Source organism: Martes martes (genome assembly GCF_963455335.1).
Source record: "Martes martes genome assembly, chromosome: 7".
Classification (NCBI taxonomy): Eukaryota; Metazoa; Chordata; class Mammalia; order Carnivora; family Mustelidae; genus Martes; species Martes martes.
Window position 1 is genome coordinate 45,620,212 of NC_137894.1, and position 11,980 is coordinate 45,632,191.

The window sequence follows — 11,980 nt, forward strand, 5'->3', positions numbered from 1 at the left end:
TGCTTTTGTTTCCCTTGCCCCAGGAGACCTATCTAGAAAAAAAGTTGCTGCAGCTGATGTCAGAGAAATTACTGCCTGTGCTTTCTTCAAGAATTTTTATGATTTCAAGTCTCACATTTAGGTCTTGAATCCATGTTGAGTTTACTTTTGTGTATGGGGAAAGAGTATTTTCATTCTTCTTTCATTAACTTTCATTCTTCTGCATGTTGTTTTCCAGTTTTCCCAACACCATTTGTTGGAGAGACTGTCTTTTTCCCATTGGATATTCTTTCCCACTTTGTCTAAGCTTCATTGACCATATAACTGTGGGTTCATTTCTGAGTTCTGTTCTGTACTGTTGATCTTTTCTTATGCCAGTACCATACTGCTTTGAAAACTGCAGCTTTGTAATATAACTTGAAGTCTGAAATTGTGACGCCTCCAGCTTTGCTTTGCTTTTTCAAGGTTGCTTTGGCTATTTGAGGTCTTTTGTGGTTCCATACAAATTTAGTCTTGTGAAAAATGCTGTTGGTATTTTAAAAGAGATTGCATTAAATGTATAGATGGCTTTGGGTAGTATGGACGTTCTAATATTTGTTCTTCCAATCCGTGAGCATGGAGAGTCTTTCCATTTCTTTCTGTCGTCTTCAATTTCATTCATCAGTGTTTTGTAGTTTTCAGAGTACAGGTCTTTCACCTCTTTGGTTGGGTTTATTCCTAGGGTTTTTAAAATTTATTTTTAAAAATTTTAAAAAGATTTTGTTGGGGCGTCTGGGTGGCTCAGTGGGTTTAAGCCTCTGCCTTCGGCTCAGGTCATGATCCCAGGGTCTTGGGATCGAGCCCCGCCGAGTCGGGCTCTCTGCTCAGCTGGGAGCCTGCTTCCCCCTCTCTCTCTCTGCCTACTTGTGATCTTTGTCTGTAAAATAATAATAATAATAATAATAATAATAATAATATTTTGTTTATTTATTTGAGAAAGAGAACGCAAAAACAAGCTCTCGGGCCTTGGCAGGAGCCTGAGTTGCACCCAGGTCTGTGAGCTGCCGAATCTTCTGGCTCCTGATCTCCATGACAGCCCATTTCATGGCTTGCTTCGCCTGCAGAGCTGGCTGTATTTTCTCCATTTGCTTGCTGAGGGAGTCTTTCTTCCTCTCACAGAAGTCCTTGGCATCCTCAGGCATCCTTTCTACATAGTAGCCTAGTCCATAAATGAGTACACATTCCACATCGTGTAGCTTCCCAGAGACACACATAGAACTTGTCAGTGGGATGAGTGATGCTTTCCCCTTTTTCTTAGCACATTCACAGTTCCCGGCTTCCACGTACTTTGTCTGTATCCCATGACCTGGACAATGGACGTGGACAAGAACTCCACTTCCTGTTTGGCTCATTCTTGAGCATCTCTAGCTGTGGCAAGATTGGTTTGGTGATGTTAACTGACTGCCCTATTTGGGGCAGGAGGACTAACTATCTTATTTATTTATTTTTTTGGTGCAGCTGTAATGGGATTGATTACTTCATTTCTTCTTGTTCTGCTCCTTGGTTATTAGTATAGAAATGCAACAGAGCAGCACTTGGGTGGTGCTGTCAGTTGGACATGTGACTCTTGGTTTCAGCTCAGGTCTGATCTCAGGGTGGTGAGATCGAGCCCCACATTGGGCTCTGCATTCAGAGGGGAGTCCGCTTGAGCTTCTCTCTCTCTCTTCCTGGGCGCCTCCCCACAGTGTGCTCTCTCTCTGAAACGGATAAATCTTAAAAGAAATGCTGAAGATTTCTGTACATTGATTTTGTATTCTGCAACTTTACTGAATTTGTGTTTCTAGAAGTTTTTTGGGGGCGTCCTTCAGGTTTTCTATGTAGAGTATCATGTCATCTGCAAATAGTGAAGGTTTTATTTCTTCCTGCAGATTTGGATGCCTATATTACTTTTTGCTGTCTGATTGCTGTGGCTAGGAGTTCCACTACTATGTTGAAGGAAAGTGGTGAGAGTGGACATCCTGTTTTGTTCCTCACCAAAGAGGAAAACTCATCTTTTCCCCATATAGAATGATATTAACTCTGGGTTTTTCATGTATGGCCTTTATTATGTTAAGATAACCTACTTTGTTGAAGGTTTTTACCGGGAATGGATGTTGTATTTTGTCAAATGCTTTTTCTTTTTCTTTTTTTTTTTTAAGATTTTATTTATTTATTTGACAGACAGAGATCACAAGTAGGCAGAGAGGCAGGCAGAGAGAGAGGAGGAAGCAGGCTCCCTGCTCAGCAGAGAGCCCGATGCGGGGCTCGATCCCAGGACCCTGGGATCATGACCTGAGCTGAAGGCAGAGGCTTTAACCCACTGAGCCACCCAGGCGCCCCTCAAATGCTTTTTCTGCATCTGTTGAAATGATCACATAGTTCTTTTTTTTTTTTTCTTTTTTAAGATTTATTTATTTATTTTAGAGAAAGTGTGTGTGCATGAGTAGGGGGAGGGGCAGAGGGAGAGAACAGATGCCATCCTGAGTGCAGAACCTGATGCAGGGCTCAATCTCATGACCTCAAGATCATGACCTGAACCGAAACAAGAGCTGGACATTTAACAGCTGAGCCAACCAAGCCCCATGAAATGAGCATCATTTCTTATCCTTTCTCTTACTGATGTGATCTATTATGTTGATGATTTGCAAATATTGAACCACCTGGCAGCCCAAGAATAAATCCCACTTGGTCATGGTGACTGGTGTTTTTAATGTATTATTGGATTCAGTTTGCTAGTATTTTATTGAGGATTTTTGCATCTATGTTCCTCAGAGATATTGGTCTGTAGTTCTTTTTTTTTTTTTTTTTTTTTTTTTTGTGGTGTCTTCATCTGATTTTGGTATCAGGGTCATGCTGGCCTCATAGAATGAATTTGGGAGTTTTCCTTCCTTTTCTATTTTTTGGAATAATTTGAGAAGAATAGGTATTAATTCTTCTTTAAATGTTTGGTAGAATTTGCCGTGAAGCCATCTAATCCTGGATTTTTTTTTTTTTTTATGTACTCTCTTGACCCCAAGATCAAGAGTCATGCACTTTTACAACTGCATCAGATGCCAGAAATTTGTTCTTCCTAGTTTTATTTTATTATTTATTTATTAAATATTGTATTTTATTTTTCAAGATTTTATTTATTTGACACAGAGAGAGTGAGCACAAGTAGGGGAGTGGGAGAGGGAGAAGCAGGTTCCCCACTGAGCAGGGAGCCTGATGAAGAACTCGATTCCAGGACCCTGGGATCATGACCTTAGCCAAATGCAGATGCTTAACTGACTGAGCCATGCAGGCACGCTAAAGATTTTATTTTTAAGTAATCTCTAAAGCCAAAGTAAGGCTCAAACTTACAACCCCAAGATCAAGAGTTGCATGCTGTAACTGACTGAGCGAGCCAGGTGCCCCATGGTCCTGGAGTTTAGTTTGTTGGGAGTTTTTGGTTACTGATTCAATTTCTGCTAGTTATCAGTCTGTTCAAATTTTCTATTTCAGTTTTGGTAATTTATATGTTTTTAGGAATTTATCCATTTTTTCTGTGTTGTCCAATTTGTTGGCATATAGTTTTTCATAATAATCTCTCATAACTGTTTGTATTTCTATGGTGCTGGTTGTTATTTCTCCTCTCTCGTTTGTGATTTTATTTATTCAAAAGGTCCTTTCTCTTTTATTTCTGATAGTCTGCTTAATGTTTTTCAATTTTATTAATTTTTTTCAAAGAGCAAACTCCTAGTTTAATTGATCTGTTCTATTGTTTTCTCTTGTTGTGTATGTATGTATATCTGTAACCTCTGTGCCCAACATGGGTCTTGAACTCATGACCCCAAGGTCAAGAGTTGCCTGCTCTACCAACCGAGCCCGCCAGGCTCCCCTGAGCCCACAAGGCTCCCCTGTTCCAGTGCTTTTTCAGTTTCTAAATCATTTATTTCTGCTCTAATCTTTATTATGTCTTTCCTTCTGCTGGCTTTAGGTTCTGTTTGTTGTGATTTTCCTAGCTTTTTTAGGTAGAAGGTTAGGTTGTTTATGTGAGATTTCTTTGGCTTCTTGAGGTAGGTCTGTATTACTATATACTTCCGTCTTAGAACCACTTTCGTGGGGGCGCCTGGGTGGCTGAATCAGTTAAGAATCCAACTCTTGATTTTGTCTCAGGCCTTGATCTCAGGTTTGTGAAATTGAACCCCATGCGGGGCCTGCACTGATGTGGAGCCTGCTTGCGATTCTCTCCCTCTCCCACCACCCCTCTCCACAACCACCCCACTGGCTCACATGCTCTCTTTCTCAAACAACAACAAAAACACTTTTGCTGCATCCTAAGGCTTTATTTGTGTTTTCATTTTCATTTATTTCCATGTATTTTTATATCTCTTCTTTTATTTCCCGATTGACCCATTCATTGTTTAGTAGCATGTTATTTAACCTCTATGTATTTGTGGGCTTTCCAGATTTTTTCTTGTGGTTGACTTCTACTTTCATACCAGTGTGGTCAGAAAAGCTGCATGGTTTGACTTTGGTTTTCTTGAATTTGTTGAGACCTGTTTTGTGGCCTAATATAAGATCTGTTCTGGAGAATGTTCCATACGCACTTGAAAAGAATCAAGTATTCTGTTGTTTCAGGATGGAATGTTCTGAATATATCTGTTAAATCCATCTGGTCTAGTGTGTCATTCAAAGCCATTGTTTCCTTATTGATTTTCTGTTTAGGTGATCTGCCCATTAATGTAAGTGGGGTGTTAAAGTCCCCTACTGTTATTGTATTATTATCGATTAGTTCCTTTATGTTTGTTATTGTTTTATGTATTTGGGTGCCCCCATGTTGGGCGCATGTATATTTATAATTGTTAGATTTTCTTGTTGGATTGTGCCCTTTATTATTATGTAGTGTCTTTCTTTGTCTCTTTTTACAGTCTTTGTTTTAAAGTCTATTTTGTCCAATACAGGTATTGCTACTCCATCTTTCTTTTAACACCCATTTGCATGGTAGACGTTTCTCCATCCCTTCACTTTCAACTTGCATGTGTCTTTAGGTCTAAAATGAGTCTCTTATAAACAGCATATAGATGGGTCTTGTTGTTTTTTTTTTTTTTAATGTGTTCTGACACTCTCTTTTGATTAGGGCATGGAGTCCATTTACATTCAAGTAATTATTGATTTTAAAAAGGTAGTTATTGATAGATAACTATTTATTGCCATTTTATTACTTGTTTTGTGATTGTTTCCAGAGATTTTCTCTGATCCTTTTATATCTTTCTTTCATGGTTTGCTGGTTTTCTTTAGTGATATATTTGGATTACTTTCTCTTTATTCTTTGCCTATTTATTTGTAGTTTTTACACTTGATCTTAGCCAAAAGGCCAAGAAGTGATTATTTGTAGTTTTTTATTTGTGGTTACCATTAGGTTTGTATGTAACATCTTCTGCATACAGCAGTCTGTATTATGTTGATGTGATTTAAGCTTGCACACATTCTTTACTCCTGTCCTCCCCATGTTTTAGATATATGTTGTCGTATTTTACATCCTTTTTACAAGTGAGTTCCTTGACTGATTTTTTAATAGAAATATTCATTCTTACTGCTTTTATGTTTCCTACCTTCATACTGTCACTTTTGGTCCTTCTTTTCCATTCAAAGAGCCCCCTGTAGTATTTCTTGCAGGCCTGTTTCCATGGTCATGAACTCCGTTAATTTTTTGTTTATCTGTGAAACGTGTTTTTTCTCCTTCTACTTTGAATGTTAGCCTTGTTGGATAGAGTATTCTTGGCTGCAGATTTTTCCCACTCAGCACTTTGAATATATTATGCCACTTTCTTCTGGATTGAAGAGTTTCTACTGAAAAATCTCCTACCTTATGGGTTTTCCCTTTAAAGTAACTGCCTTCTTTTGTCTTGTTGCTTTCAAGATTTTTTTCCTAATCACTCTATTTTGCCAGTTTAATGATAATATGTCTTGGTGTGGGTCTGCTTTTCTTGATTTTGATGGCAGTTCTCTGTGCCTCCTAGATCTGGATATCTGTTTCCTTCCCCAGATGAGGGAATTTTTCAGCTATTATTTCTTCAGATAAGTTTTCTGCCTCCTTTTCTCTGTCTTCTTGTTCTGGGATGCCTATAATATGAACGTTACTACGTTTGATGGAATTACTGAGTTCCCTAAGTCTATTTTCATATCCTCTGATTCTCTCTTTTGTTCAGCTTCATTATTTTCCATTATTTTGTCTTCTTTGTCACTAATTCATTCCTCTGCTTCTTCTTGCCTACTGTTCTATGCATCAAGCCTATTACCAATCTCATTTATTACATTTTTCATCTCTGATTCTTTTTTACCTTTTTTATTTCTAAAAAACTAAGTAGTAAGTATTTCACTAATGTGTTCTATTCTTTTCTCAAGTCCAATGAGTAACCTTTTGATTTTGCTTTAAATTCTCCATCAGGCATGTTACTTTTATCTGCCTCACTTAGCTCTCTGGTCATGGCCTTATCTTGTTCTTTCATTTGGGATAAATTCTTCCACCTTGGCATTTGGTCTAACTCTGCCTTCCTCTCTGTGTTAAAAAAGCCAGTTGTATCTCCTGCTCCTGAAAGTAATAACTTTATGAAGAAGAGATCATGTAGTGCCCAGGGCCTGGTGCTTCAGGGAGTGTCTCTGGTATGTGTTGTATGTGATCTGCTGTTGTGTTTTGACTGCTCTATCCTTCAGGCCCATCATCTGCCAAGGCTCTACTTCACTGCAGTTGGTCCCTGGCCTGAATGTGTTGGGTTTTAACTAGGTGTGTTCTGGCCTGCTTGTGAAATGAGACCTGTCACCACCTCCACCAGAACTGAGGCCCTGCAGAATTCTGGTTGGGAGATGTGGTGTGGACAGGGGTTTGTGCTGGTCTTCTGGGGAATGGGCCTGCTGGGCTGGGACTAAGGCAAGCCTGACTAAAAAGGACAGTCCTGCGAGAGCACAGCAGGGGTGGGACTTGGCATAAGCAAGTTCGGCAGCCAGTGTCTATGCTGCTTCCCACAGGTGCAGGTGGCTCTGCGTTTATGCTGAGGAGCAGGGGAAGGAAATGGCACTAGGCAGCTCCTTTGTTCCTGGTCTCTCTCTCTCTGAACACTGCCTCTTATGGGCATGTTCCTAAAAGAGCAAATAACCCCCCCCCTCCCCGTATGCCCCTGGTGCTCTTCAAATTGCTCTGCCCCTAGGTTGTTTCCCTGCCTTCTCTCCTGGAGCAGCCCAGATGCCTTCACACAGGAGTCCAGCCAAGCCTGCCAGTACTTTAAAAAAAACTTCAGGATTGGGGCATCTGGCTGCTCAGTTGGTTAAGCGTCTGCCTTCAGCTCAGGTCATGATCCGAGAGTCCTGGGATCAAGCCCCATGTTGTGCTTCCTGCTCATCATGGGGTCTGCTTCTCCTTCTCCCTCTCCCTCTGCCTGGTGTGCTCCCTGCCTGGGCTTGCTCTCTCTCTCTCTGTGTCAAATAAATAAATAAAACCTTTAAAAACAAGACCAAAAAAAACCTTCAGGATTTGAGCCCCGCTGTGGCAAGAAATCAGAAATTTCAGCCCTTCATGCTGTCCAAGCCACTGGCTATGAAAAACATTCTCCTTGTGTGTTCCCCTGTGTGCTCCTCTCTCTCTGTCTCCCTTCTCTGGCTCCCTCCCCTCTGCAGCACCATGTAGCTGAACTTCCTACCTTCTTCAGTGTAGCCTCTTCTCTCCCTTTAGTTGTGGGGTTTGTCCTATTGGTCTCCAGATCAGTTTCTGGGTTTTTAGGATGATTTGATAGTTACCTAGTTGTGTTCATGGGATGAGAGAGTCTAGGGTCCTCCTATTCTGCCACCATCATCTCCCCTGTGTGATCCTTTCTCTTGATGAAGGGACCAAGAAGCACTCAAGTTCAGTCTCTTAAGGCTCCTGTCATATGGTCATCCTTTATCCATTCATTTCACTAACATTTTCAAGACTTTCATCAAAAACACAATCTAATGTTTTTTTCTCACGAACCCCACATACTGAAAGAGTTTTGCCCACTGCATTTATCAGGTAAAAACTTACTCATTTCCTGTCTGTAATTAATCAAAAACATGTTTGGCCATGAGCCAGAGTTCTGGTCAGCATGAAGAGTCTAGGGTGCTCTCTCAGAGCGCTGGGGAGGGCCATGGGGAAGGGTATTGCCGTGGATATGTAACCGGGACCCATGGGTGCAAGAGAACCGGGCTCTGGGGGCCTCAGATCAGGTTTGGCCACTGACCACTGACAAAATACAAAGGCAGAGAGACGTGTGGCAGTGAAACAAGCAAGGAATATGTTTCAATGAGGCCAACACCAGTAAGAACAGAACTAGCGTCTCAAAGACTGTCTCCAAAGTACTGAAAATGCCCGTAGGTTTATAGGGGGAGAATGTGGGAGAAAGGTTGCAGATGGGCTATCATGGTCAGGTGGATCATTGTCTGGGGGTCAGTCATGGGCAAGGTCTTGCTTCCTCAGGGCAGTCCCTACTGCTTGAGGGGGTAGTTTCAGTTCCCATGGAGACATCCTTTGCCTGCAGGATTGTTTGCCTGAGTTAAGAGATTAGCTGGAAGGAATTTATCAGTGAGAAAGCACGTACTGAGGTCAGAATGGAGTAGCCGAAACCCTCTGTCAGCCTTGTCAAAGCCACTCCCACCTCCGAGACTACCTTCTCCTCTCCGTGTCCTAGCGTGGGAACCATGGGCCTCTTATTTGCACGCCATGGGTCAGAAGCCTGGGCAGTAGGGCTGTAGCAAGAGTGAGATAATGTCCAGATTTCCCTCTAGGCTCTCACCTTTTATGATGCTAAACCCTGGGCTCCAGAGAGTGGAGGTAAGAGTGTGACAGAAACCAACAGCAGAGCGGGTGATCAGAACCATCCCAGCTGGTCCCACTGGGCCAGCCAGAGACACTGCTCCCTGTGGGAACGAAAGACAACGCTGGGCCAGAGCAGGGCTGTCTGCTCACACCCAGGTGGCCAGGTTGGCCATACTGATGCACCCCATACACATGTGCACTCCTACACACACACACACACACACACACACACGTGCAAACAGCATGCACGCAGAAACATACATATGCCCATTCATCTACACGTGCTTGTGTATGCACACACACACAACACACGCACATGCACAAACACCCTTATCCCAAGTGCTGTATGCTACACACCACCGAGTTTGTAGACCTGCCCCTTCTCTGCCCTGGGTGACCAGCTACCATTTCTTGGCATCCCTCTAGGAGGCCGGGTCTGGGGCATCCTGGTGACCCAGATGTGTCAGCGTCTCTGGGGGTGCTGAGCTGGTTGGCCCCCTGCTTTTTGAGAGCAGACATCAGGCAAGGTCTACGGGCTTTCCTCTGTAACTGCGCTGTTGGGGGTCTCCATGGCCACTTCCCATTTGCTAATGGCTCATGAATCTTAGTTCTCCCGTATCTGCTACAGGATGATGGAGGCCAGCAAAATGGGGGCTCCCATCGCTGATGGGGAGGAGAAGGGGAGCGAGGGAGTGGGAAGGGAGGGTGGGTAGACAGCAGGCTGATCAGAGGAGCTGACTCCATATTGGCCCACCAGGGGAGAACTTGGAACATTCACATCTGTATCCCTTCATTTACCCTGCACCTCCTGGGCTCAAGAGAGGCTTCTGGAAAGGATAAATAGATGCCTAACTAGATGAGGGAGATAAGGGCAGAAGAGAGGAAAGAGGGAGGCAGGTTGGGGGAAGGAAGATGAATAAACCTAAACTAGTGGGGACAGGCCTAGGGGTAGCTTTTCTTTTTGCATGGTAATTAAAAAGGGGCTGGACTGACACCATAGGGCCTGGTAAGAACCTTACATTGTGGACATGGCATTTCTTTTCCTTCCTAATTCCTCTTGTGATGAAATCTGTCTCTGGTATGCTGTGACCCTGGGCAATCTCTCTGAGCCTCAGTTTTCCCATCACTAAGCTGGGCCTTCCTTTCCCTCAAAGTGTCACCAAGAGATTCAAGTGAAATAATGGAAAAAGAAGAGTGCTTTGGAAAACAAACATGTGTGCCTAATCGCAGGGATGACCTGCTCACCTTAAAGCTGAAAGACAGTGTGGTACAGTGGTTATGGCTCAGGCTCTCAAGTCAGAATACCCGAGTTCCCATCCCAGCTTCCCCCCTTAGTAGCTGTGTGACTTCAGGCAAGTTCCTTAACTTCTCTGTGCCACAGTGAGTTCATCTGTGAAGTGAGCATGGTGATAACAGTATCTGCCTTATAGGTTTAGTGTTACGTGTGTTGACACAGGTGCTCGCCCCTGGTCTGTGCTACCCGAGGGAGACTATTACGGTATGCGTTTCTGGCCCACTCTGTTGATCTGAATGCAAAACAAAAGACAAACAGAGTCTCGGTTAAATGAGCTGTTTTATCTTTAATTTACCAATTCCCCCAATGCTACGTATCTGTGTGCATGTTTTAGTTTCACTACGTGACCATTTCATTGTGGTGTCATGACTTGTTGCTTTGTGACTTAAGTATATTAAACATTACATTACTGTTCTTGAATTGGTAATATATCCGCAGGGCATGTGTTGCTGTGACAGGTGCTGACTGAGGCAGGTGGCATTCCAGGGTGCCCCTGTGCCTGGCTCCTGCATGCATCCAGTGCCCACTTTGGGCAGAAGCAAAGGCTGGGGATTTGAGTGGGGATTTGGCCCAGGGGCGGCAGGTTCACTCCCAGCCCCTGCTCTAGGGGCACTGGCCAGCCTGGCTGAGGAGGACTGCAGGGTTGGAGAGGCAGGTGGACAGGGACCAGGGGACAAGGAGAAAGAAGGACTCCAGAAAATGAGAAAGAAGCCAGGTTAGTGTAAAAAAAAAAAGAAGAAGAAGACAGCAGACCGAAAATGGAGTCCTTTATGCTAAGCCCCACGTCACCAAACCAAGAGTTAATTTACAGTTTTGGCTCTCCTGGAAATGGAATCTTAAATCAGCCAATCAAGAATTACCTGATGAGCACTAGTGGCTAATCCACCTGACAGACAGACCCCGGTCATTCCCTAAAGGAAAGTGACCTTGCCACAACCAATCCACTTTTTGCTCATACAGCCTCCTTGTTTGCATTCCCTTCTGCCTATAAAAGTCCTTCATTTTACACAGCTCCTCACAGCTCCTTTCTCTGCTGGACTGGATGTTGCTTGATTCATGAATCATTGAAGAAAGCCAGTAAGAAGGGCACCTGGCTGGCTCAGTCGACTGAGCAAGCAGCTCTTGATTTTGGGGTCATGGGTTCAAGCCTAGCCTCACATTGGGTGTAGAGATTACTTAAGAAAAAAGAAAGAAAGCCAGTAAGAGCTTTCAAATGTTCTCAGTTGGGGGCACCTGGCTGGCTCAGTTGGAAAAGCATGTGACTCTTGATCTCATAGACTTTGATCCCACACTGAGCATAGAGATTATTTAAAAAGAATGTGCTCAGTTGAATTTTGTTTTTTAACAAGAGGATAATTCCAACCTGAAAATAAGAATTTATCTAGAGATTAAATCATTTCTAAATCAGCTAAAATCTATGGGGGAGAGGGCTTGTTGGGATTGAACTAGGTATTTACCAATGGGAAAAGCTCCCAGATCTCTTTTCTTTTCAAGTTGAGCTAAAATTGGTATATGACATTATAATTCAGCATTTGTATGTGCTACAAAGTATCACCACTGAATTCTCCTTACCATTATCAGCGTACAGTTGAGTCCCTTTATCCATTTTGCTTGCCTACCCCTTCCTCCTTCCTTATGGTAACTACCAGTCTGTTCTCTGTATCTATGAGCTTGTTTTTGTTTTGTTTTGTTTATAGATTACATATATAATGAAGTCTTACAGTATTTGTCTTTCTCCGTCTTAGCATAATACCTTCAAGATCCTTCCATGTTGTCACAAATGGCAAGATCGCATTCTTTTTTATAGCCAAGTAATATCCCTATGTAGGTATGTGTATAAATACCACATCTTCGTTATTCATCCGTAGATAGGCATTTCAGTTTTTCCCATGTCTTGG

At 42.8% G+C, this 11,980-nt stretch overlaps 1 pseudogene across 1 annotated transcript; it reads right to left on the reverse strand.

Moving 5' to 3' along the window:
• Positions 1–941: 941 nt before the first annotated feature.
• On the reverse strand, positions 942–11,688 carry LOC308346608 (prefoldin subunit 5-like; annotated as a pseudogene). Its single transcript has 2 exons — positions 11,655–11,688; positions 942–1,424 (listed from the first exon to the last, which is right to left on the reverse strand). The product of its transcript is annotated as a prefoldin subunit 5-like (transcript).
• Between the last annotated feature and the right edge of the window lie 292 nt (positions 11,689–11,980).